The sequence below is a fragment of the Coregonus clupeaformis genome, chromosome 18 (assembly GCF_020615455.1).
Source record: "Coregonus clupeaformis isolate EN_2021a chromosome 18, ASM2061545v1, whole genome shotgun sequence".
Taxonomy (NCBI): domain Eukaryota; kingdom Metazoa; phylum Chordata; class Actinopteri; order Salmoniformes; family Salmonidae; genus Coregonus; species Coregonus clupeaformis.
The window spans coordinates 27,487,790-27,515,351 of record NC_059209.1 but is presented as its reverse complement, the minus strand read 5'-3'; positions in this window follow the sequence as shown (position 1 = coordinate 27,515,351).

The following is a 27,562-nucleotide window of genomic DNA, read 5'->3' as shown; positions in this document are numbered from 1 at the left end:
GTGGCATGGGGATTTCAATGAGGGGAAGACAAATAGACTACTCTTTAATACCCTTAAAATGAATATTTTCTACAGTGAATTTTAGATGGAAAATATTTATTCTGACTGATATAGCCTACCAACCCAACATTCACCTTTTTTTCTGCAAATGTCTCATTGTATTCAAGTAAAAGTCGATCTGTGAATTTATCTCTGTAATTGCTGTTTAGAGATCGTTTCGTCCCAGAAATCTATTTATATTAAAATGTATTGCTTCAGGTCACCAAAATGTTCTCTTCTCGAGAGCAAGGCTACTTTAATTTACAGGTGAAACAAAATATACTCCAATAACTGCAGATAAACGTTTGGTTCTAAAACCCACGATATTAGAAACCACGAGGCACAGCTGCTTGCATGCCTCTAGAATCTTGCGGATGAAAAAATATACTTTACAAAGGTAATGCAATATTAGGCTACTTCTGAGAATATGCATTCGATTCATTGACAGTTGTTGACCCATGCAACAATAACAGCAAAACATTAGGGGAAAAGCCTACCTTCTTGAGCGAGCGCTTCACTCCAATTACTTTGACTGTAGTTTAAAATAGTTTTAAGCGATGCAGCTATGCAAATGCTGATGCATAAACACGAAACGAGTGGTTGTCACAGAATAGCCTAGATGTTTTCCCAATTAAGCCAAATTGAGATGGGGGAATTGATTCTTCATTGCTGATCAAATTGAGCAAACTCAACTCTACATGCGGCTTTGCGAGGTAATTCCACATTTCTCATCTTAATGCCTCACCTCTCAAGTCCAACTGAGCTACTGAGTTTAGGGAGCTGTGTCAATCACACAAAGTCCATGGGCGCAAGTACCCATCTCTCGCCTAACAAGCATACATGCCTAGCATAGCCTACTGTGCACGCCCCATCCCCATACACACTCCTTCCACCCCGACACGCACGTGCACACACACGTGTACCAGGGTTATATTGGTGATTCCCAATGCCACTTCATGGTTAAGCCAATGGGTTTTTGGTTTTGTCTTGCCTTCACCTACTCAACATGGCATCTTATTGGCTGGTTGGCGTAGCTTGCTTACGAGGGAGGATGTTTCAGTTAGAATCCTCCCAGTGAACAAGCACCAAACCAGCTGTAAATTGTTGGTTGCAAAGCACTGTACATCAAAAGTGATTTTTAAACTCCCAAGTGATGATGTAAATGTATAATTTATATCAATTTGTTTGTAAATGTTATTCGAACATCACACATAAGATGCAGTGTTTTTGGGGGGAATATTTGTTGTGCATTTTGTTGTAGAGAATTCCAGCTAATACTAGCTAGCAACTTACTGTGTCTGGTGGGGGGTTTGTATATTTTGTACAGTGCGTGAGTGCAGAGTTGGATGGTGAGCCATGTTTGCATGACGTGCAATTTTGTGCTGTTCCTATCAGAATAAAGCTCCATGACTGGTGTTACAAAATGGAGTTCGTGTTGATGATTGATTGTACACAACGCAAGAAGAGTACTGTTACAGTGGTGCCGTGACCGTTCTTCTGGATCGGATCATCCTTCGCTGGATTTCCATCTCAGAACTTTGCTGTGGTTGCGGTTGAAGAATCAGATAAGAGGTTGCTGGTGCAGTTTATGGCAATATCGCATTTCGCCACAAGAGGGCGCTTACATTTTTATTAGTGTGTTGATTTCCATTTGTTAAAATGGAAGGTGTTGGGAGAGGTAGGGGTTTCCTGACATTTAATCTGTCACCATCTGTTGGTAGGGGTTTAGCCAAAATTCCAGTTGCTAATACACCTATGCCTAAACTGGAGGGTTTTGGGAGTTTTGATGATAGTTTACCCATGGAAATGCCCAAGGATGTGTATGAAAGAGTTTTGCCAAATGCAGGGAGTGGGGAGGTCTCCATGAATTTCATAGCAGACATAGTACAGCAGATTGGTCATTCCATTGGGGAGTACAGCAGATTGGTCATTCCATTGGGGAGAACATTACCTCCTGTTTGGAGTCAAAGGCAATTGTTGGACATGTTGGTGACAATGTTATGGGAAATGCATGCAGCTCTAGGGGTATGGATGTGTCAGGCCTGAACCTGGTATTGAAGTCTGATATCAGGGAGCCGGTGTGCTTTCGGGGGGATGGCTCTGAAAAGTGCACAGTGCATGAGTGGGAGGATATGGTCATGGTTTACATGCGTAAGAGGGGCGTATCTGTGATGGACCAAGCAGATGAGGTTATGGGTAGGCTTATGGGAAGGGCCCGTGATGTTGTTAAAGTGGGCATATGCAACAATCCCTCCGTTGATTTATCCAAAGGCCCGAGTCCCATCTTTGACATACTGAAACAACATTTTAGTGACACTGCTTTTTCAAGCATGCCCCTCGCTGACTTTTATGCCACATTACCTCTGACTGATGAACAACCATTGGACTATTGGCTCAGACTGAACAGGGCTATGGAGGTTGCTGAAGATTGTATAAAGAGACAGAAAAAAAGTGTTGAAGACCCATCTCGTGAGCTCACAGTCATGTTCATCAGACATTGCCCTAACGCCGAACTGTCGCTTATCTTTAAGTGCAAACCATTACAGCAGTGGACCGCTGCAGATGTTCATGAGAGGTTGGATGAATACAGGAGGGAGCAGAGGTACTCTCACTTATCTAAGGTGACTCCAGCCATCGCAACAATGAAGCAGGAAGTTGGTGCTGTCATGCCAATCACCATGCCTGCTGTGAGGCCCCACATGGAAGTACCTAATGCGTTGCCTTCTCCAGCCCAGACTATTCAGGGCTCAGCTGAGCCGATGGAACGTATCCTTGCAATGCTGGAGAGTGTGCTGGAGCAGAGGCCACAACAGTCTGACCATAAGTTCCAAAAAGAGAATAGGAGCAAATTGAAGTCTGATGGGCCATGTAACGTGTGCGGGGATGCTGGACATGATACTTACTTTCACTGCAGGGCCAATCACCTCTGCTTTCTTTGTCATGTAGCTGGCCAACACGCTCTCAGTGCCCCAAGGCCACAGCTCTGAGCACAGCTGGTGGAGTCCCTACAGTAATCACTGCTCAGCTCCCGAGAAACTAGCAGGCCTGCATGTAGAAGGGGAGAGTGTTGGGCATTTTGTAGAGTCCCCATCGGTGAGAGCTGTTGATTTGGAGTCTGTATATAAAAGTGTTTGTGATGAAATGGAGACTGAGAAGAGTATCATAATGCAGAACACACAGAGACTTTCCCCATATGATGAGTTATTCTATGCCAAGGTGTTAATAGGAGGAGAAGTAGAAGTGAGAGCTATGCTTGACAGTGGGTCCATGGCTTGTACCTTGAGCTGTAGGGTCTTACCTGAACTGTTGCATGCAGGAGTGTTGAAAAGTCCATAATTGAGTCCTACAGAGGTAGTCTTGGTTGGTTGTGGTGGGTTGAAGACGAGGCCTTCGGGAGTATGTGAGCTGGAGATGGAGGTGTACGGCTGTAGAGTTGCCGTGCCTACACTGGTGGTTGAAGGCCAGAGTGATGACCTCATCTTGGGCAGCAATCTCCTAAAGCACTTGATTCGCCACCTGAAGACTAATGGAGATCTCTGGAAGAGAGTTTATACTCCTGTGTGTGATGGGGGTGAGGAGAGCAAGCTAATCAACATGATGGCTAATGTGGAGAGATGGAGAGACAGTGAAGTACCTGACAAAGCTGGAACTGTGAGATTAAATGGGGTTTGTGACTAGAGCCTATGCAGGAGCACTTAGTCTGAGGCAGACTATGAAACACTCAGAATCTATCAGCAGGCAGTGCTGTTCTCATTGAGCCCAGCAGTTCAAGGTCAACACCAAGGTCAATCCTGGTAGGGAGGACAGTAGCTCTATTGCGGGGGATGGGCGGCTCCCTGTTAGAGTGATAAACCCTTCTCAGAAGACAGTGACATTGAGACGAAACGCCACTCTAGCCGATGTCTTTCCTTGCATGGCTCTAGAGGACTTTGACTGTTCGTGTGTGAATGATGATTAATCAGCAGCTTTTCAGCAGCAAGTGCAGAGAACGGCTGATATACTCACTGACTGCCAAGATGACTTGACACTGACTGATGACGGTTCCAGCCAACTTCAAGATACTGACGGACCTGACAGTTCAAGCAGTCAGTCTTACGTGACTTAGGTTTGACTGATATTGATGTCGACTCCTGTCAAGTGTCTCCTGCTGGTAAGAAGAAACTCATCCAGCTCATAGCTGAGTACCAGTCCATTTTTTCCAGGCACAAGTTGGATTGTGGAAAAGCTTCTGGATGTCTTCACCGCATTCAACTGAGTGATGTTGGGTGATGTTGGGCTTTCTGTGTAAGGTAGGGTCGTACTCTGTGAATGTTGTAGAGCATGAACCTGCAGGATCGGGTCACCGCTTTGATGTTAGCAGAGAACGACAGGGTGTTGTCCAGGGTCACGCCAAGGCTCTTTGCACTCTGGGAGGAGGACACAATGGAGTTGTCAACCGTGATGGCGAGATCATGGAGCGGGCAGTCCTTCCCAGGGAGGAAGAGCAGCTCCGTCTTGCCGACGTTCAGCTTGAGGTGGTGATCCGACATCCACACTGATATGTCTGCCAGACATGCAGAGATGCGATTCGCCACCTGGTTATCAGAAGGGGAAAGGAGAAAATTAATTGTGTGTCATCTGCGTAGCAATGATAGGAGAGGCCATGTGAGGATATGACAGAGCCAAGTGACTTGGTGTATAGAGAGAATAGGAGAGGGCCTAGAACTGAGCCCTGGGGAACAACAGTGGTGAGAGCACGTGGTGCGGAGACAGATTCTCGCCACGCCACCTGGTAGGAGCGACCTGTCAGGTAGGACACAATCCAAGAGTGAGCAGCGCCGGAGATGCCCAACTCGGAGAGGGTGGAGAGGAGGATCTGATGGTTCACAGTATCAAAGGCAGCGGATAGGTCTAGAAGGATAAAAGCAGAGGAGAGAGAGTTAGCTTTAGCAGTGCGGAGAGCCTCTGTGACACAGAGAAGAGCAGTCTCAGTTGAATGACCAGTCTTGAAACCTGACTGGTTTGGATCAAGAAGGTCATTCTGAGAGAGATAGCAGGAGAGTTGGCTAGAGACGGCACGCTCAAGAGTTTTGGAGAGAAAAGAAAGAAGGGATACTGGTCTGTAGTTGTTGACATCGGAGGGATCGAGTGTAGGTTTTTTGAGGAGGGGTGCAACTCTCGCTCTCTTGACGGAAGGGACATGGCCAGCGGTCAAGGATGAGTTGATGAGCGAGGTGAGGTAAGGGAGAAGGTATCCGGAAATGGTCTGGAGAAGAGAGGAGGGGATAGGGTCAAGCGGGCAGGTTGTTGGGCGGCCGGCCGTCACAAGTCGCAAGATTTCATCTGGAGAGAGAGGGGAGAAAGAAGTCAAAGCATAGGGTAGGGCAGTGTGAGCTGGACCAGTGGTGTAATTTGACTTAATAAATGAAGATCGGATGTTGTCAACCTTCTTTTCAAAATGGTTGACGAAGTCATCCACAGAGAGGGAGGAGGGAGGGGGAGGAGGAGGAGGATTCAGCAGGGAGGAGAAGGTGGCAAAGAGCTTCCTAGGGTTAGAGGCTTGAAATCTAGAGTGGTAGAAAGTTGCTTTAGCAGTGGAAACAGAAAGAGAATGTAGAGAGGAGGGAGTGAAAAGATGACAGGTCCACAGGGAGTCTAGTTTTCCTCCATTTCCGCTCGGAGCCCTCTTCTGTGAGCTTGCAATGAGTCGTCAAGCCACGGAGCAGGAGGGGAGGACCGAGCCGGCCGGGAGGATAGGGGACATAGAGAATCAAAAGGGAGGAGAGGAGGGTTGAGGAGGCAGAATCAGGAGATCGGAGGGAGAAGGATTTAGCAGAGGGAAGAGATGATAGGATGGAAGAGGAGAGAGTAGCGGGAGAGAGAGAGCGAAGGTTGCGACGGCACATTGCCATCTGAGTAGGGGCAGAGTGAGTAGTGTTGGAGGAGAGCGAGAGAGGAAAGGATACAAAGTAGTGGTCGGAGACTTGGAGGAGAGTTGCAGTGAGATTAGTAGAAGAACAGCATCTAGTAAAGATGAGGTCAAGCGTATTGCCTGCCTTGTGAGTAGGGGGGAGGGGGGCGGTGAGAGGGTGAGGTCAAAAGAGGAAAGGAGTGGAAAGAAGGAGGCAGAGAGTAATTAGTCAAAGGCAGACGTAGGGAGGTTAAAGTCACCCAGAACTGTGAGGGGTGAGCCATCCTCATGAAAGGAATTCATCAAGGCGTCAAGCTCATTGATGAACTCTCCAAGGGAACCTGGAGGGCGATAAATGACAAGGATGTTAAGCTTGAATGGGCTAGTGACTGTGACAGCATGGAATTCAAATGAGGAGATAGACAGAATGGTCAGGGGAAAAGAGAGAATGTTCACTTTGGAGAGATGAGGATTCCTGTGCCACCGCCGCGCTGACCAGATGCTCTCGGGGTATGCGAGAACACATGGTTAGACGAGGAAAGAGCAGTAGGTGTAGCAGTGTTTTCTGTGGTAATCCATGTTTCAGTCAGCGCCAAGAAGTCGAGGGACTGGAGGGTAGCATAGGCTGAGATTAACTCTGCCTTGTTGGCCGCAGAACGGCAGTTCCAGAGGCTGCCAGAGACCTGTAACTCCACGTGGGTCGTGTGCGCAGGGACCACCAGATTAGAGTGGCAACAGCCACGTGGTGTGAAGCGTTTGTATGGCCTGTGCAGAGAGGAGAGAACAGGGATAGACAGACACATAGTTGACAGGCTACAGAGAAAGGCTACAATAATGCAAAGGAGATCGTAATGAAATGAACTAAACATCTGGGAAAGCGAGAGAGCGGGGCTTCCCTCACTTACGTTTCACTGAAACACTCAAATATAACTCTCCCAACTTCCACTTTAGAAATTATAATTGTTATAAACTACAGCGGTTCAATGTTTCTAGGAATAGACTCTAACTTAGTTTATTCAGCTAGCTAACTTGGTACATCAAATCATATGACGCCAAAGCCAACTAGCATGCCAGCCTCCAATAACACGGTTTAGCACTAATACTTGGTTACAACAAACCACCAGTGTGTTAACACGCCAAGCAGATCATTCGTGTCCGTTGTCTAACGTTGTGTAAAGTTTTGGGGTAGTTTTGACAGTTTGAGTGAGTATGTTGTCAATTTATTCAGCCAGTTAGTTAGCTAGAATAGTTAGCATACTAGCTAGCCATTGCTCTCTGCCAACGAACTAACCCCTCCTCCCACGGCACGAACACACAGAGAGCCAAGCTAACGTTAGCTAGTCACCCATGTCTCGAATTCCCTTGAACGACTCTGGTTACCAGTATGTAAAAACAAAACAAAAATCAATGTAGGTTATAGCTTACCCTTAGTAGCTACTGTTAGCCAGTTAAGTGCAAAGCTAGCCACTGAATCGATTCAGCCAGTTCGCGTCTGTCCCAACGGAGAGAAAGCCTCTCCAAATATTAACGCTAGGTCGTTCAGTGGCTAGCTAATGCTAGGTCGTTCTATGATGGTTGTGTTGTCTATGGTTTGATTTGGTAACCCGTAGCCCCAGCCAGTGAGCCAGTCCCTGCCTCAGATCCAGACCTTTCTTTCATCACCCCGTCCTTTGATGATGATGTTCATCACTTCAGATAACACCAGGTCGTTTCTGGTGTTTCTCCGCACTTGTGTTGAAGTGACTGGTGCATTTTCCACTTATCTGAAGTAGAAGATGTCAACTTGTGACTCCGGCTTAACCACAGATAGCGGTAACCTGGAAAGTCCACCTGCGTTGCAGTGCAGTTCTGACTTGCGGTATTTGATGTTGTAGGTGTGAGCTGACAACAACAAAGCCTACCTTTACATTCTGCTTGCAGCAAGCAACGGAATCCCAGTATGCGGTCCAAAGATGCTCGTCAGCAGACGATGATCTGAAAGAAGGGTGAGCTTCCTCCCATATAGATACTGGTGAAACTTACGCACTCCAAAAAATGATCTGTGTGTAGTTACTTTCTGCATTGTTTAATGTCCTCAATGCGAAAGCGATCGGCTTCTCTTCACCGGAATGCATGATATGGGACACGACTGCTCCAACACCATATGGACTAGCATCACAAGCTAGTTGGCTGGCCAATGATGGATTGACATGTGACAGTGCCGCAGAGTGTAGTCTGCCACACTACGGCGGTCTTGGCATAGTTGGAGCAGCTGGCGAGCAGCCTCTCTCCCGGACAACGGAGAATCGAACACTTTTCTTACCTCCGCCACAAACTCCTCCAGACTGAGGCAAACGGTGGACTGTTGCTCCCACACCGCCGTAGCAAAGGCAAATGCCCTCCGGGACATCAGCATTATGAGGTACGCTATCTTTGAGCGGTCCGAGGGGAACGAAGATCGAAGATGAGGGAGCACTGGGAGAGAAAACCCCGACAGGTTCCAGAATCTCCAGAGTAGCACTCCGGAGGAGGTAAGCAAGGTTCTTGGGACACCAGGGTAGGCTGGGAAGAAGCGTTTGCTGAGAGTCAGTGGAATTACGGTAGTGGCTGGCAGCCTAATAGACAATCCGTGGACTTTCTTCAGCACTGTATGGAAAGCACGGTCATGGCGTACCGCAAAGGTCTGGAATCCTTCCATAAGGTTGTGAAGTAACTCCTTGAGTCCTCCAATGGTGGCTTCATGGGAGGAGACGGCGTCTCTGAGCTGGTCCGAGTCTGCTGGGTCAGTCATTGCCAGCTCGTACTATCACGTCTCAGGCTAAGACCCAGATGCAGACACAGGAGGCGGATAGTACGAGTCTCAGAGTTCATTATAGTACAAGGGGCAGGCAAAAGGTAAGTCAAGGCAGGCAAAGAGTCGTAATCTAAATCAGAGTCAGGCAGGTACAGGACGGCAGGCAGGATCGGGGTCAGGACAGGCAGAAATGTCAGAACTGGGAAGACTAGGAAAAGCAAAAACTAGAGCACAGGAAACACGGGAACACGCTGGTAGGCCTTGACGGGACAAGACGAACTGGCAACAGACAAACAGAAAACACTGGTATAAATACACAGGGGATAATGGGGACAAATGGGAGACACCTGGTGGAGGGTAGAGACAAGCACAAGACAGGTGAAACAGATCAGGGCGTGTCATCCCGAGCCTCTTTAGCAGCTAGTTCCATGGACACACTGACTTCAATGGCCTTTGCCAAGCTCAGATTACTTTGTCAATAGTCTCTTTTGTGTAGCTTCACTCCGTAGCCCACATTTTAGTCTGTCTCTAATGGTGTCATTTAGAACATCATTAAACTCAGTGCTCTGATAGTTTATTTAACGCAGCAGAAAACATTGTCACTGTTTCTCCCTCTTCCTGATTTCTTCTGTGGAACCTAAACCTTTCAGCAATAACTAGTGGTTTTGGTAAAAAGTGTCCTTTCAGTATTTCCACAATATCCCCATACTGTATGCCTTATTACCTGGCCTGTCTGGCTGTTGCAGGCTGCGTAGTAAATTAAATGTCTTTGGCCCCATAACCCAAAAAATGTTGGCACAATCTTGTCATCATCAATGTAATTTGCAAGAACAAAATAGTCAAACCGTTCTGTATATGAGCTCCACTGCTCAATACTTTCATCAAAGTGTCCAATGTTTCCAACAATTACAGTCATTTTTCATTTCTCAATAAGCTCCTGATTGTCACGCACTTCAATATTGTCCTCAACCATGGCAATATTTTCCTCAGTCACGTGATCTTCATTCACTTCACTCACTGACGTTTCATCCTCAAGTTCGCTCATTTAGCTGTTTTTAATTCCAAAAGATACTGTACATTCCTCTCTTTTCTTTCCTCACTGTACATTCCTCTCTTTTCAATCACATTGTTTTCCCGCTCCGACGTCCGTATCAAATCCTTTTTTGCCTTGACGATGCTAACTCTGTCTCTTAGCAAGCTCGACTATGCACTTGCCTCTGTTAGCAATACGCTGTGCTAACATTAGCTGTGACTGTACCACGGAAGATAACAGTTTTAAAACCGACTTCTTCTGGACAGAATAGTCACTGTAAATTCAGACTTACTCTTCACCAATTGTCACGCCCTGGCTCTGGGGACACTGTTATGTTGAGCCAGGGTGTGTAGATCTATGTATTATATTTCTGTGTTGGCCAGAGTGGTTCCCAATCAGAGGCAACGAGTGTCAGCTGTGGCTGGTTGTCTCTGATTGGGAGCCATACTTATAGAGGCTGTTTTCCCACATTAGTTGTGGGATCTTGTTTCTAGTTGGTTTGTGTTAGACTGTGTACTGGCACATTATCGTTTTGTTTATTTTGTCGTATAATCGCTAAATAAAGAGTATGTTTGCCTGCAACGCTGCGCCTTGGTCCTCCTCTGTTCCCGACGAGCGTGACAGAAGATCCCACCAAGACAGGACCAAGCAGCGTGAAGAGGAGAGAGGATGGACCTGGGATCAGTGGAGTAGGAGTCTCGACTGGGCCCAGCCAAGTGAAGAGCAGAGAGGCTGGTCTATGGAGCAATGGATTAAGAGTCTCGACTGGGCCAAGCCAAGTGAAGAGCAGAGTGGTTGGACTTTGGAGCAGTGGGGTGAGAGTCTGGCGAGAACTAGGGAGGCCTGGTCCACGGGGAGGAGAGACACCCAGAATTTTTTTAGGGGGGGGCTCACAACGTGGACGTCGGGGCAGCAGGAGGCCGCGATAGAGCGGTCCAGCGGGTTGGCAGAGGAGGCCGCCAGGTTACGGGGGCCACTGGTATTAAAGGGGAAGGAAAGTGTGGAGGCACGGCGAGAGGTACTGGGGTGTGTTACCAGTCCGGTCCGGCCCGTTCCTGATCCCTGCATAGGGCCAGTGGTGTGTGTCCCCAGTACGGTCCGGCCTGTTCCTGTTCCTCGCATCGAGCCTGTGGTGCGTGTCGTCAGCCCGGCCCGGCCTGTTCCTGCTCCCCGCACCGAGCCTATGGTGCGCGTCGCCAGCCCGGCCCGGCCTGTTCCTGCTCCCCGCACCAAGCCTATGTTGCGCGTCGCCAGCCCGGTCCGGCCCTTTCCTGCTCTCCGCACCAAGACAATGGTGCGCGTTGCCAGCCCAGTCCGGTCCTTTCCTGCTCCCCGCACCAAGCCAATGGTGCGCGTCGCCAGCCCGGTCCGGCCCTTTCCTGCTCCCCGCACCAAGCCAATGGTGCGCATCGCCAGCCCGGTCCGGCCCGCTCCTGCTCCCCGCACCAAGCCAATGGGGCGCGTCGCCAGCCCGGTCCGGCCCGCTCCTGCTCCCCACACCAAGCCAGTGGTGTGCGTCGTCAGTCCGGCACGGCCCGTGCCTGTTCCCCACACCAAGCCAATGGTGTGCGTCGTCAGTCCGGCACGTCCCGTGCCTGTTCCACCGGTGCCTGGTCCGGCACCGATCAGATGCTTCACGCCGGAGCTAGAGCAATCCGCTCCACCAGTGTGCAGTCCAGCTCCGGCCAGCGGGGTCAGACCGGACCAGGGGTACTTTGGGGGGTTGGAGAGGGAGCGGGGATTAGGCCCGGAGCCGGATCCACCGCCTAGGCGGAGTGCCCACCCGGTCCCTCCCCTGTGGTATTTGGTTGACGCGGTCGGAGTCCGCGCCTTTAGGGGGGGGGGGGTACTGTCACGCCCTGGCTCTGGGGACACTGTTATGTTGAGCCAGGGTGTGTAGATCTATGTATTATATTTCTGTGTTGGCCAGAGTGGTTCCCAATCAGAGGCAACGAGTGTCAGCTGTGGCTGGTTGTCTCTGATTGGGAGCCATACTTATAGAGGCTGTTTTCCCACATTAGTTGTGGGATCTTGTTTCTAGTTGGTTTGTGTTAGACCGTGTACTGTCACGTTATCGTTTTGTTTATTTTGTCGTATAATCGCTAAATAAAGAGTATGTTTGCCTGCAACGCTGCGCCTTGGTCCTCCTCTGTTCCCGACGAGCGTGACACCAATCTTTTGTTATGTCTCGTGGGTTTCATAACCACGTCTTTATAACCATTCAATAATGATGAGACGGGAATCAGTTCAACCATTTATCTAGAACGTGCTCATCTCAACACATACAACCCCCATGATGCTCTGCGGCACAACTCCAATACACAACACTTGCCACTTCCAGGCAAGATTCCAGGAATCTGTAATACTGTGCAGTCAGTGTCTATACGATTGGTCCCGGAATAGGTGTGAATATATACGATTGGCTCCCTGAAAAGGTGTGAATATGCTTGTTAGGTGGTCTCTCACTCTAAGTTACTCTAACTAGCTATCCAGCTAACTGCTAACCTCTGTAGCTAGCCTGTAAGCTAGCTAGCAAAGCTAAAGGGATTGCAAACGGGTTAGCATAACAATCTTATATAACTCCAGCCAAACCCCCAAAATAGTTTTTCTAAATAATAGCTAGCTGGCTAACATTTATGAAGCCAGCAAACACATTCCTCGCACACTATGAACGTATTTCCTCCAACGTTATTACAAAAAGGTGCCTCTCACTCCTAAAACACATGTTTTCTGGAGACTTGTGGGCAGATTGCTGATGAAATCACCCATTGTATGCGCTTTTGGTAGCCTGATTGTGTCCAGAACGAGGGTAAATCCACACACAATGCTTCTCTGACGTGAACACAATCAGACAAACTTTTGTGCATCTAGACTTTTTCATCGTATTCTGATAGCAGAAGTCGCATGTAAGTGTCAAGTGTAGACATGCCCTCAGTGGCCTTGTGGTTAGAATGTCTGCCCTGAGATCGGGTTGGGGGTTTGATCACCAGTCATACCAAAGACTCTAAATATGGAACCTGATGCCTCTCTTGTTGGCACTTAGCATTAAAGGTCCAATGCAACCATTTTTATCTCAATATCAAATCATTTCTGGGTAACAATTAAGTACCTTACTGTAATAGTTTTCCATTCAAATTGACAAAAAAAATGCTTTTTAGCAAAACACTTTTTCTCAAGCAAGGATTTTGCTAGGACTGTCTGGGCGTGATCTGAACTTAAAACTAGCTGTTATTGGCAGAGAGGTTTGGAACTATTTTTGTTATTGGTCAATTAACCAATTTACCTCCTGATGTAACCAGGCAAGCCGAAACTCCCGCCCATGCAAACCTGCTGATTAGAAGGTCATATGTACAGTGGTGTAGTGGAGGGTAACACAGGTATACACTATATACCCACTTATTTATCAGTGGGCATTGCGTATACTCACTTCTTAATCCCCACGATGCGTATCAAAGTAGTGTAGTGGAGGTATATGCCGTATCAATTAATAAGGCTGATGGAACAGATCAGGGCCGGCTTCCCAAAAGCATCTTAAGGCTAAGTTTATCGGTAGAGCCTTCTTAGGAGCATCGTTAAATCTCCGAGTTGTTTCCCAAAACGATCGTTATTAACATTGCACTTGAAAACACTCATAATCTAACGTCTGCCTCAGACCACTCGTAGAACAGCTAAGTGTGTCGTTAGATGCATTTTTTGCCCTCCCGCGTCACTTTATACACAGAACATCTTCGCTAAACAGGCTGATAACTTCAGAACAAAGCTGACTACAAACAAATATACTGAACAAAAACATAAACGCCACATGTAAAGTGTTGGTCCCATGTTTCATGAGCTAAAATAAAAGATCCCAGAAATGTTCCATATGCACAAAAAGTTTATTTCTCCAAAATGTTATGCACAAATATGTTTACATCCCTGTTTGTGAGCATTTCTCATTTGCCAAGATAATCCATCCACCTGACAGGTATGGCACATCAAGAAGCTGGTTAAACATCATGATCATTACACAGGTGCACCTTGTGGTAGGGATAGTAAAAGGCCACTCTAAAATGTGCAGCTTTATCACACAACATAGTGCCACAGATGTCTCAAGTTTTGAGGGAGCGTGCAATTGGCATGCTGACTGCAGGAATGTCCACAAGAGCTGTTGCCAGAGAATGTAATGTTCATTTCCAGGACATCCTCCCAGTTTCAACTGTACCGGGCAGATGGCGTCATGTGGGCGAGCGGTTTGCTGACGTCAACGTTGTGAAAAGAGTGCCCCATGGTGGCGGTGGGGTTATGGTATGGGCAGGCATAAGCTGTGGACAACGAACACAATTGCATTTTATTGATGGCAATTTGAATGCACAGAGATACAATGATGAGATCCTGAGGCCCGTTGTTGTGCCGTTCATCCGCCGCCATCCCCTCATGTTTCAGCACGATAATGCACAGCCCCATGTTGCAATGATCTGTACACAATTCCTGGAAGCTGAAAATGTCCCAGTTCTTCCATGGCCTGCATACTCACCAGACGTGTTACCCATTGAGCCTGTTTGAGATGCTCTGGATCGACGTGTACGACAGTGTGTTCCAGTTCCCGCCAATATCCAGCAACTTCGCACAGAGGACAACATTCCACAGGCCACAATCAACAGCCTGATCAACTCTATGCAAAGGAGATGTGTCGCGCTGCATGAGGCAAATGGTGGTCACACCGGATACTGACTGGTTTTCTGATCCACGCCCCTACCTTTTCTTTAAGGAATCTTTGACCAACAGATGCATATCTGTATTCCAAGTCATGTGAAATCCATAGATTAGGGCCTAATTCATTTATTTCAGTTGACTGATTTCCTTAAATGAACTTTAACTCAGTAAAACCTTAGAAATTGTTGCAATGTCTTTGAAATGTATACAAACAAGCGATGAAGGCTATAAAAATATGCTTCAAATGAAAGCCGAGATGACTGCATAAAAACAGTAGGCTATAGGCCTATTTCAATCATATTGAAATACATTTCATGTTCAATCAATTGAGTTCTATTTTGCTACTTGTGGGCTACTGTCTGTAATTTGTCTCAATATATTTAATGATGTGTAGCCTAACGTGAAAAATAATATGCCAAATCAGTGATTTAGGGTATTTTTATTGGGTAAGCATTAGAATAATATTCCAATAAGGTTAGGAAATAATATATCTCTAGGAGCTGATCCGTCATCAGTATTGTGAAATAATTATAGTGTTACAGCGGCAATCAGAAGTTGAAACAACAACAATGTACATCCCCGCCCCTTTTTCAGTAAAAAGCTGAGGGATGGTGCTGGAGAAATTTAACCACTCTCAAATTCATAGAGAGATAAATGGATTCAAGGACTGACCGTCCATTATATACTAATTATAGTTTTAACCATGTTTTGAGACTATATACTGTTTGTTTACATTTACTTTGTTTACAAACATTGGAGTAAAACAAGCTTATATTTTGGGTTCTGATGCGGTATGACAGTTGAACTAAGCTCATGAGGCATTTACACTGAGCGGACAAAACTTTAGGAACACCTTCCTAATATTGAGTTGCACCCCCTTTTGCCCTCAGAACAGCCTCAATTCGCCCAGGGAATGGACTCTACAAGGTGTCTGTGAAAAGCATTCCACAGGGATGCTGGCCTATGTTGACTCCAATGCTTCTCACAGTTGTGTCAAGTTGGCTGGATGTCCTTTGGGTGGTGGACAATTTTTGATACACATGGAAAACTGTTGAGCGTGAAAAACCCAGCAGTGTTGCAGTTCTTGACAGACTCAAATCGGTGCACCTGGCACCTACTACCATACCCCGTTCAAAGGCACTTTGGTGCGCTTGGCACCCTCTGAATGGCACACAATCCATGTCTCAATTGACTCAAGGATTACAAATCATTCTTTAACCTGTCTCCTCTCCTTCATCTACACTGATTGAAGTGGATTTAACAGGTGACATCAATAAGGGATCACCTTTATTCACCAGGTCAGTCTACAGTATGTCATGGAAAGAGCATGTTTTGTACACTTAGAGTATAAATGAATGGGTACATATCATTAATTTATAAGTCTAAAAATAGATGTAGCAACTGCAGATTGCCCCTTTATTAAGGAAAGATTTGAATGGAGGAAGCTGATCCGAGAGCAGCACTCTCTTTCTTTCGATCCTATCAGTATCGACACATGCTCCAACGATGCACTTAGCGACCGTTCTCTCTGTGTGGCATGTTACGTCTTAGGCCATTGTAGGAAACAAGCATCGTTAAAACACTCGTAAGCCTAAAATGTTATTATTATTTCTTCACATTTTAGGTGCAGCAATGTGCACACGGCGGTAGCCCTACTCGCGAATGTTCCAAAATGTGTCACGGAATCAGCCGAGGCTGCTCCTCCTCCTTGCACGGGCAGGCTTTGGCGTTCGTCGTCCCCGGAGTACTAGCTGCCACCGATCTATGTTTCTGTGTTTGACTTGTTTTGTCTTGATTGTGTACACCTGTTTCCTATTATGTTGTATTGTATTCCCTATTTAACCCTCTGTCGTTCATTGTGTGTTGTGTGTGATTGTTCTCGTCATTTTCGGCAGTTGCTAGTGTGCGGGTATTTCCCCTCCCTGTTTGGAGGTTGTTTTGTATTCAGGTTACTTTGTTAGTAAAGTATCGTTTCCAGTAGCTCGGTGTCCTGCGTTTGACTTTGCCTACCGCATTCACGTCGCAATCTGACAGAATCACACACCTCTCATGGAGTCAGCAGGAGAGGCGGTGCCAGCTGGATCTATGGAGGCATGCGTTGAACACCAAGCGGCCATGATCCAGGCTCTCGGCACCACCATGGAACGGGTGGTGAACACCATTGAGCGATGGGAAAGAGGGGGTCTACCTATACCCCCTCCAACGATACCACCACCATCGGCGATGCCCATCGTTTCACCTCCGGGGTCCAGTGGGATTCGGCTCTCGCTCCCGAGGGCTTATGATGGCACAGCGGCCTGGTGCCAGGGTTTCCTACTCCAGGTTGAACTCTACCTAGCAACCATTCACCCGGCGCCCTCGGGATACGAGAGCGTGTCCGCCCTCATCTCCTGTCTGTCCGGCAAGGCGCTGGAGTGGGCCAACGCCGAGTGGGGTGGGATAGACGCCGCTACGGTCAGCTATGTGGAGTTCACCCGCCGCTTCCGGGTAGTATTCGATCATCCACCAGAGGGTAAATTGGCGGGTGAGCGTCTATTCCACCTTAGACAGGGGAGGAGGAGCGCGCAGGAGTTCGCGCTGGACTTCCGGACGCTGGCTGCCAACGCGGGATGGAATGAGAGGGCCCTCATCGACCACTATAGATGTAGCCTGAGGGAGGACGTGCGTCGGGAATTGGCCTGCAGGGACACCAACCTCAGCTTTGATCAACTGGTGGACATGTCGATTCGCCTGGATACCCTGTTGGCTACCCGCGGACGTCCGGATTCGGGGCCGTCCATTCCATCCCCCAGCACTTCCGAGCCGACCCCTATGGAGCTCGGGGGTGCTGGTGCTAGGGAGACCAGGAGGGAGGCCGTCCCCTGCACCAACTGTGGCCGCAGAGGACACACTGCTGGTCGGTGCTGGGGAGGGTCTCCTAGGAATCGAGGCAGTGGACGACGCACTGATGAGTCATTCCAGGTGAGTAGGCACCCAACTCACCCAGAGCTCTCTGTTGATCATATGTGTATTAAAGTGGTGTTTCCCTAGGTTTCTCCTCACTCCCAGCATAAGGCGCTAGTAGATTCAGGCGCAGCTGGGAATTTTATCGATCGCCAGTTCACCTATAAGTTAGGGATTCCTATCGTACCTGTTGATGTGCCCTTCCCTATTCATGCCCTAGATAGCCGCCCTTTGGGGTCAGGATTGATTAGGGAGGTCACGGCGCCTCTCCGGATGAAAACGCAGGAGGGCCATGAGGAGATATTACGTTTGTATTTGATTGATTCTCCTGCGTTTCCCGTGGTGTTGGGGCTTCCCTGGTTAACATCTCATGACCCCAACATTTCATGGCAGCAGAGAGCTCTCAAAGGATGGTCTGATCAGTGTACTGGGCGGTGTGTAGGCGTTTCCGTAGGGGCAACGACGGTGGAAAGCCCGAACCAAGTTCCCACCTTGCACATTCCACCTGAGTATGCCGATTTGGCACTCGCCTTCAGTAAGAAGAAGGCGACTCAATTACCACCTCATCGACAGGGGGATTGTGCGATAGACCTCCAAGTAGGTGCTACGCTTCCACGTAGTCACGTGTATCCTCTGTCTCAGGAGGAAACGGCCGCTATGGAGACCTACGTCACCGAATCTCTGAGACAGGGTTACATACGGCCGTCCACTTCCCCTGCGTCCTCAAGTTTATTTTTTGTGAAGAAGAAGGATGGGGGTTTACGCCTGTGTATTGATTACCGTGGTCTAAATCAGATCACCATCAAATACAGCTATCCTCTCCCTCTGATTGCTAGTATGACGGAGTCATTACACGGGGCGCGATTCTTCACAAAATTGGATCTCAGGAGCGCGTACAACCTGGTGCGCATTAGGGAGGGAGATGAGTGGAAGACAGCATTCAGTACCACCTCGGGTCACTATGAGTACTTCGTCATGCCATACGGTTTAATGAATGCTCCTTCAGTCTTCCAATCATTTGTGGACGAGATTTTCCGGGACTTGCATGGACAGGGTGTTGTGGTATATATTGATGACATTCTAATATACTCCGCTACACGAGCCGAGCATGTGTCCCTGGTGCGTTGAGTGCTTGGTAGACTGTTCGAGCATGACCTGTATGCGAAGGCGGAGAAATGTCTGTTCTTCCAGGAGTCCATCTCCTTCCTGGGACATCGGTTGTCCGCGTCAGGGGTAGAGATGGAGATTGACCGCGTTTCTGCCGTGCGTAATTGGCAGACTCCCACCATGGTAAAGGAGGTGCAGCGCTTCTTGGGTTTTGCCAATTACTACCGGAGGTTTATCCGGGGCTTTGGACAGGTAGCAGCTCCCATTACCTCTCTCTGCTAAAGGGGGTCCGGTGCGCCTGCAGTGGTCAGCTGAGGCGGACAGGGCGTTTAAACGTCTGAAGGACCTGTTTACCTCGGCCCGGTGCTGGCGCATCCGGATCCCTCTTTGGCATTCCAGGTGGAGGTGGACGCTTCGAGGCTGGGATCGGCGCTGTGCTGTCTCAGCGCTCGGGTACGCCACCTAAACTCCGCCCCTGTGCTTTCTATTCTAAGAAGCTCAGTCCGGCGGAGCGCAATTATGACGTGGGGGACAGGGAGCTGCTAGCTGTGGTTCAAGCCCTGAAGGTGTGGAGACATTGGCTTGAGGGGGCTAAACACCCTTTTCTCATTCTGACTGACCATCGTAACCTGAAGTACATCCGGGCAGCGAGGAGGCTGAATCCTCGCCAGGCAAGGTGGTCTATGTTTCTCTCCCGCTTTGTATTTAAGCTCACCTATAGACCAGGGTCCCAAAACGCTAAGGCAGACGCCCTGTCCCGACTATATGACACAGAGGAGAGGTCCATTGAGCCCACTCCCATACTCCCGGAGTCTTGTCTGGTGGCACCGGTGGTGTGGGAGGTTGATGCGGAAATCGAGCGGGCGTTACGTTCCGATCCTACTCCTCCACAGTGTCCAGAGGGTCGGAAGTACGTGCCGCTCGAGGTTCACGATCGTTTGATATACTGGGCTCACATGTCACCCTCCTCTGGTCATCCGGGTATTGGTCGGACAGTGCACTGCCTTAGTGGGAAGTACTTGTGGCCAACTTTAGCGAAGGACGTGAGGGTTTATGTTTCCTCCTGCTCGGTGTGCGCCCAGTGTAAGGCACCTAGACACCTGCCCAGGGGGAAGTTACAACCCCTACCCGTTCCACAACGGCCGTGGTCTCACCTATCGGTGGATTTTGTCACGGACCTTCCCACCTCCCAGGGGAACACTACGATCTTGGTCGTTGTGGATCGGTTTTCTAAAGCCTGCCGTCTCATTCCCCTGCCAGGTCTCCCTACTGCCCTACAAACTGCTGAGGCCCTGTTTACACACGTCTTCCGGCACTATGGGGTGCCTGAGGATATAGTGTCTGATCGGGGGTCCCCAGTTCACCTCTAGAGTCTGGAGGGCGTTTATGGAACGCCTGGGGGTCTCGATTAGCCTTACCTCAGGTTTTCACCCCGAGAGTAATGGGCAGGTGGAGAGAGTGAACCAGGATGTGGGTAGGTTTCTGAGGTCGTATTGCCAGGACCGGCAAGAGGAGTGGTCGGGATATATTCCCTGGGCAGAGATAGCCCAAAACTCACTCCGCCATTCGTCCACTAACCTTACGCCTTTCCAGGTGTGCTAGGTTATCAGCCGGTTCTGGCACCTTGGCATCAGAGCCAGACCGGCCCCTGCGGTGGACGAGTGGTTTCGGCGCTCGGAAGAAACTTGAACGCTGCGCATGTCCATCTGCAGCGGGCTATCAGGCGGCAAAAGGCGGCGCCGATCGCCACCGCGAGTGAGGCTCCGTGTATGCACCGGGAGATCGGGTCTGGCTCTCGACCCGAAACCTGCCCCCTTCGCCTGCCCTGCCGGGAAGCTGGGTCGAGCGGTTTGTGGGGGCCATTTAAAGTCATGAGGAGACTGAACGAGGTATGCTATAGGTTACAACTGCCCATTAATTACCGCATTAACCCCTCGTTCCATGTGTCTCTCCTCAGGCCGGTGGTGGCTGGTCCACTCCAGGAGAGTGAGGTACGAGAGGCTCCTCCGCCCCCGTTGGACATCGAGGGGGCTCCGGCGTACTCAGTCCGTTCCATCTTGGATTCGAGGCGTCGGACGGGGGGCCTGCAGTATCTCGTGGAGTGGGAGGGGTACGGTCCGGAGGAACGGTGCTGGGTCCCCAGGAGGGACATCCTAGATCCCTCCATGTTGAGGGACTTCCACCGGAGTCATCCGACTCGCCCTGCTCCGCGTCCTCCTGGCTGTCCCCGAGGCCGGGGTCGGCGCACGGCTGGAGCCGCGCGTCAAGGGGGGGTACTGTCACGGAATCAGCCGACGCTGCTCCTCCTCCTTGCTCGGGCAGGCTTCGGCGTTCGTCGTCCCCGGAGTACTAGCTGCCACCGATCTATGTTTCTGTGTTTGACTTGTTTTGTCTTGATTGTGTACACCTGTTTCCTATTATGTTGTATTGTATTCCCTATTTAACCCTCTGTCGTTCATTGTGTGTGATTGTTCTCGTCATTTTCGGCAGTTGCTAGTGTGCGGGTGTTTCCTCTCCCTGTTTGGAGGTTGTTTTGTATTCTGGTTACTTTGTTAGTAAAGTATTGTTTCCAGTAGCTCGGTGTCCTGCGTTTGACTTCGCCTACCACATTCACGTCGCAATCTGACAAAATGAGTCTCATCCTTCCATAGAGTGGTCATATTAGTTTTTAGGCCAAACCGTTCGGACGCTACAGACGTTTTCGTGAGAATACAGATTTTCGGGATGTCTCATGGTCTGACAATCACCGCTGTAGCTTGGCCACCGTCCAGGGCAGTTGTGGAAGGCCGCCATTGGTGGATGCGGTGGATAGAGACACAGCCCATGCAAAAACCCCAGATATTTCTATCTTAAACAGATGTTTTTTGATGGGGATTTTTTAAATATGCTAATTCGATTTCAGAGGGGTCGCGGACATCAACTCTAGGGGATAACACTGATCAAATGTTTTCACACTTTTACAGTGTTAGTTTCATCAGCTGTTGTAAAATATGATACAAAACACAAGAGAAACTTAATTTTCACTGCATTGGGCCTTTAAGGAGATTGGATTGGGGGTAAGACCCTGCATCAGACTAGCTTCTTGTCCAGGGGGTATACTTGTAAATCAAGCTGCGTCATGCTAAAAACAGCCTATGGGCTGTTGTAGCTCAGACAAGGCTTACGTACTGAATGCTTGTTGCTCTGTCCATCTGAGAGACCATTGTGCACATGGAGAGGAAACATCCCGTCACAGACAAACAGCAGGCTGCCAATTAAATTCAGGAATGTTTTTATTAATTGAACTGTGTCATGTAGAGCAGGTGGACAAGATGCTGCTATGACTGACGCAGGGAGACGGATGATCACGTCGTCATGAATGGATGTTTTCTGGTTGATTTATTCATTATCAGATATTTTGGATGTTTGTATAATTGGGATGCAGTTGTTGACTTGGCTATTCAATTTATGCAATGTGGTTGAGTTCAGGTGGTTTGGTAGAGAGCATAAAGACATTTCCATTCCATTAAAAAAGGATGAAAAGCTTTCTTCCTAATTAATAAGTACTAGAATTACTATAACTTACAGTGCTTTCACTAAAGCTCTTTACACAGGCCAAACTCTGGATTACGGCCTAATTACGTGTATTTGAAATGGTGAATTGATACCAAAATGGTTTACCTTTTTTTCCCTTATCGATCTACACAACCTACTCCACATTTAAGTGAAAGAGATATGATAGAAACCTTTTTGTCTTCACACCCCAGAGTTAAAACTTGGTGTAAGCACCTTTGGCAGCCATTACAGATACCAGTCTTGTCTTACTAGCAATGATTTTGCTAATAGCTGCTTTATTGAGGAAAGTTTGACTTATAATGTTTGTGACTTAAGTGGTTTCTTACCTAGCTACCTTAATAAAGCTGAATGCACTGACTGTAAGTCGATCTAGGTAAGAGTGTCTGCTAAAATATTGGAAATTTAATCAAAGCCTATTAGATGATAATTTATTTATAATTAGAACAAAGGAATTTATAACTGACTTTTTCCAACATAACATAGGTACAGCGAATCCCCTTATTGTATGGGACACCTTTAAATGTGCCTTTAGAGGCCATGCAATTCAGTACTCATCTCGAAAACAAAAGCAATTTAGGTTAAAAGAGTTTATACTAAGAAAGGAAATAGAAAGTCTAACAGAACAGATAGATGGCAATAAAAACTGTAACATAGAGGCTCAGAATAAATTAGAGGAAAAACAAAAAGAAATGGAAAAACTTATTCAAGAAAGATCAAGTGTAATATATTATAAAAATAAAGCAAACTGGATGGAATATGGGGAAAATGCACAAAATTCTTTTTTAATCTTCAACATAGGAATGCTACCAAAAAGAACTTAATGAAACTGGTTACAACTGGACGGAGTCACCCATAATTCACCTAATGATATTTTGAAGGAAGAAACAAAGTATTTTAAGCATATGTTTTCTTTTCAGTCGCTCTCCATCTCCTCTAACTGAAGCTAATTGTAGAGATTTTTTTCTATTGATAATGTCAAATTAACAGCCACACAGAAAGACTCTTGTGAAGGTGAAATTACAGAGGAGGAACTTCTGGATGCAATTAAAGACTTTAAGTCCGGGGAAAACTCCAGGGTTGGATGGCATACCAATCGAGGTATACCAAACCTTTTTTGATATACTAAGAGGACCGTTATTAGCATGTTTTAACCACTCCTATGTAAATGGTAGATTATCTGACACTCAAGAAGAGGGTCTGATCTCATTATTACTGAAACAGGATACAAGTGGAAAATATAAAGATCCAGTCCATTTACAAAATTGGAGGCCCCTTACACTTCAGTGTTGTGATGCAAAAATCCTAGCAAAATGTATAGCGCATAGAATTAAAAAGGTATTGTCGGATATTATTCATTCTAATCAGACAGGTTTTTTACATGGAAGATACATTGGAGATAATATAAGGCAAGTATTGGAAACAATAGAACACTATGGAAAATATGGGAAACCAGGCCTGCTATTCATAGCAGACTTCGAAAAGGCATTTGATAAAGTTCGACTGGAATTTATATATAAATGCCTGGAGCATTTCAATTTTGGAGAATCTCTTATAAAATGGGTCAAAATCATGTATAGTAACCCTAGGTGTAAAATAGTAAATAATGGCTATTTCTCAGAAAGTTTTAAACTATCAAGAGGAGTGAAACAAGGTTGTCCACTATCGGCATATCTATTTATTGTGGCCATCGAGATGTTAGCTATTAAAATCAGATCCAATAATAATATCAGGGGATTAGAAATACAGGGCTTAAAAACAAAGGTGTCATTGTACGCAGATGATTCATGTTTTCTTTTAGATCCACAACTAGAATCCCTCCACAGCCTCATAGAGGATCTAGATACATTTTCTAACCTCTCTGGATTAAAACCAAATTATGACAAATGTACTATATTACGTATTGGATCACTAAAAAATACAATTTTTACATTACCATGTAGTTTACCAATAAAATGGTCTGATGGTGATGTGGATATACTCGGAATACATATCCCAAAGGAAATAAATGATCTCACTTCAATAAATTTTAATAGAAAGTTAGCAAAAATAGATAAGATCTTACTACCATGGAAAGGAAAATACCTGTCAATTTGTGGAAAAATCACCCTGATTAACTCTTTAGTATTATCCCAGTTTACCTATTTGCTTATGGTCTTGCCTACGCCTAGTAAACAGTTTTTTAAATTATATGAGAAAAAAATATTCAATTTTATTTGGAATGGCAAGCCAGACAAAATTAAAAGAGCATATTTATATAATGAATATGAATTCGGAGGACAGAAATTATTAAATATTAAAGCATTAGACCTATCACTAAAAGCTTCAGTCATACAAAAGTTATACTTAAATCCGAACTGGTTCTCAAGCAAATTAGTAAGATTGTCTCACCCACTGTTCAAGAAAGGCCTTTTTCCCTTTATTCAGATTACAACCTCTCACTTTCAGTTATTTGAAAAGGAAATAATCTCCCAAATGTCACTATTTCTAAAACAAGCCATAGAAAGTTGGTTGCAATTTCAATTTAATCCTCCAGAAACGACAGAACAAATAATGCAACAAATATTGTGGTTAAATTCAAATATACTAATTGACAAAAACCTTTATTTTTTGACAGAATGTTTAAAAGGTATAATCTTCGTAAATGATATCATCGGTAGGACTGGTGGAGTTATGTCGCACATGCAGCTAACAAAAACATATGGAAATGTCTGCTCTACCCAAAATTACAACCAAATAATTGCAGCCTTACCGCAAAAGTGGAAGAGGAAAGTTGAAGGGGGAGAAAGTAAGGAACTTGTCTGTCGGCCTTGCATTAAAGAACATAATTGGTTAAGGAAAACTGTGATAAATAAAAAAGTATATCAGTTTCACTTAAGGACCAAAGGATTGACAGCCGTCCCATATAGATTGCAAAATAGTTGGGAAGAGATCTTTGACGTACCGATCCCATGGCATAGTGTTTATGAACTGACACGCAAAACGACACCGGATTCAAAAATTAGAATCTTTCAATTTAAATTATTATATAAAATTCTTGCTACCAATAGAATGTTATTTATATGGGGGGATACAATCTTCCCAGCTCTGCAGATTTTGCTGTGAAGAGATAGAATCATTAGATCATTTGTTTTGGTTCTGTCCATTTGTAGCTTGTTTTTGGACACAGGTCCAGGAATGGCTAAAGGATTGCAATATTTACCTGGAACTAACCTTTGCAGATAGCATTACTGGGTGATCTGAAAAGTCATAGTCAATCAATCAATAATATAATAATACTTTTAGCAAAAAAATTTATTTTTAATTCACAATCTGTAGAAGCAATGAGAATAGAAAGGTTCAGAACTTTTGTAAAACATCACAGTATGGTTGAAATATATATGGCAAATAGAAATCCTATATGGATGGTGTTAAGAGATAGATGGGAGGTATTGAATAGAGTTGAAGGATGGGACTAATAACAAATAACAACAAATAATAACAAAGATAGCTAATAATGTAAGCATACTGTGTCCATAATAAGTATATAGGTTGTATGTTGGGAGCTTTTGGGAAAGAGCACAGTTAGAAAGATATGGCATTTAGAAGCATAGTTGTTCACTAATTTACTCCAAGTAGGGAAAGGATGGTGGGGTTGAAAAGTAATAAAGGGGAATATATATATATAAAAAATTAAAATAAACATGGGGGATTGGAAGTGATGCAGACAATTACATTGATAGAAGATACAATCTATCTGCAATATTAAGCTGATCCATCCCCCCCCCAAAAAAAAAAAAAAAAAAAAGAGTGTCTGCTAAATGACCAAAATGTTAATGCAAAATGTCTATCCCCATGTCTATTCCCGGAGGGATCACGTACACATAGACCTACTAAAATGTATGCACTCTGTGTCCTGAAATTCCCTTTGTATACAGTATAGTGCCTTCAGAAAGTATTCACACCTCTTGACTTTTTCCACATTTTGTTGTGTTACAGCCTGAATTTAAAATGGATTAAATTATGGAAAACCTAAATAATGTGCTTAACAGGTCACATAATAAGTTGCATGGACTCACTCTGTGTGCAATAATAGTGTTTAACACATTTTTGAATGACTACCTCATCTCTGTACCCCACACATACAATTATCTTTAAGGTCGCTCAGTCGAGCAGTGAATTCAAAACACAGATTCAACCACAAAGACCAGGGAGGTTTTCCAATGCCTTGCAAAAAAATTGAATATCCCTTTCTGAGCATGGTGAAGTTACTAATTACACTTTGGATGGTGTATCTATACTCCCAGTCACTACAAAGATACAGGTGTCCTCCTAACTCAGTTGCCGGAGAGGAAGGAAACCGTTCAGGGATTTCACCATGAGGCCAATGGTGACTTTAAAACAGCTACACAGTTTAATGGCTGTGATAGCAGAAAACTGAGGTTGGATCAACAACATTGTAGTTACTCCACAATACTCACCTAATTGACAGAATGAAAAGAAGGAAGCCCCTACAGAATAAAATTATTCCAAATCATGCATCCTGTTTGCAACAAGTCACTAAAGTAATACTGCTAAAATGTGGCAAAGCAATTCACTTTTTGTCCTGAACACAAAGTGTCATGATTAAACTGGATTTGAACCCAAATGCAGACAACTACACCGAGCCAGAGAAGGTTTAACAGGTTTATTTACAATGTTCAATTTGTCCAGGTTCCCAATAATAGGGGAAGAGCAAGTCCAGGTTACAGGCAGGGTAACAGATCCAGGTCAGAGCAGGTGTGGTACCGTAATGTCCTAGTGTCCGTGGTGAGTCCAAAAAGGGAGGTCCGGTAGTGGAAAGCAGGATGGTGGTGGCAGGAGTGAAGCGGAGGCAGGAGTCAGGTTCCAATAATCTGTGGCACAGGAGAAAAGTAAATAGAACAGGCCAAAAAACACAAAGAGCGAAAACAAACAGGTTGAGTCGGCAGCGAGACTAACATGGTCGTCTTGACTATGATCTGACGATGAGTGGCAAGTTTGACCGGGTCTTAAAGGCTGAGGTGATTATGGTGAATGAGCTGCAGCTGGAACCCTGACTCCCGCACACCAGACTTCACTCCTGCAATCAAGGACAGACAGAGGGGAGGGGAAGAGCAGAGAGAGAGCTACCTAGCAGCAGTAGGCCTAACACAAAGTGTTATGTTTGGTGCAAATACAACACATTGCTGAGTACCACACTTCATATTTTCAAGCATAGTGGTGGCAGCATCATGTTATGGGTATGCTTGTAAAGGTTGCAAAGACTGGGGAGTTTTTCAGGATAAAAAAATTAACGGAATGGAGCTAAGCACAGGCAAAATCCTAGCTCAAAACCTGATTCAGTCTGCTTTCCACCAGGGGGGGGGGGGGGGTAGAAGGATTACTTTATCCTATCCCAGGTATTCCTTAAAGAGGTGGGGTTTCAAGTGTCTCCGGAAGGTGATGAGTGACTCCGCTGTCCTGGCGTCGTGAGGGAGCTTGTTCCACCATTGGGGTGCCAGAGCAGCGAACAGTTTTGACTGGGCTGAGCGGG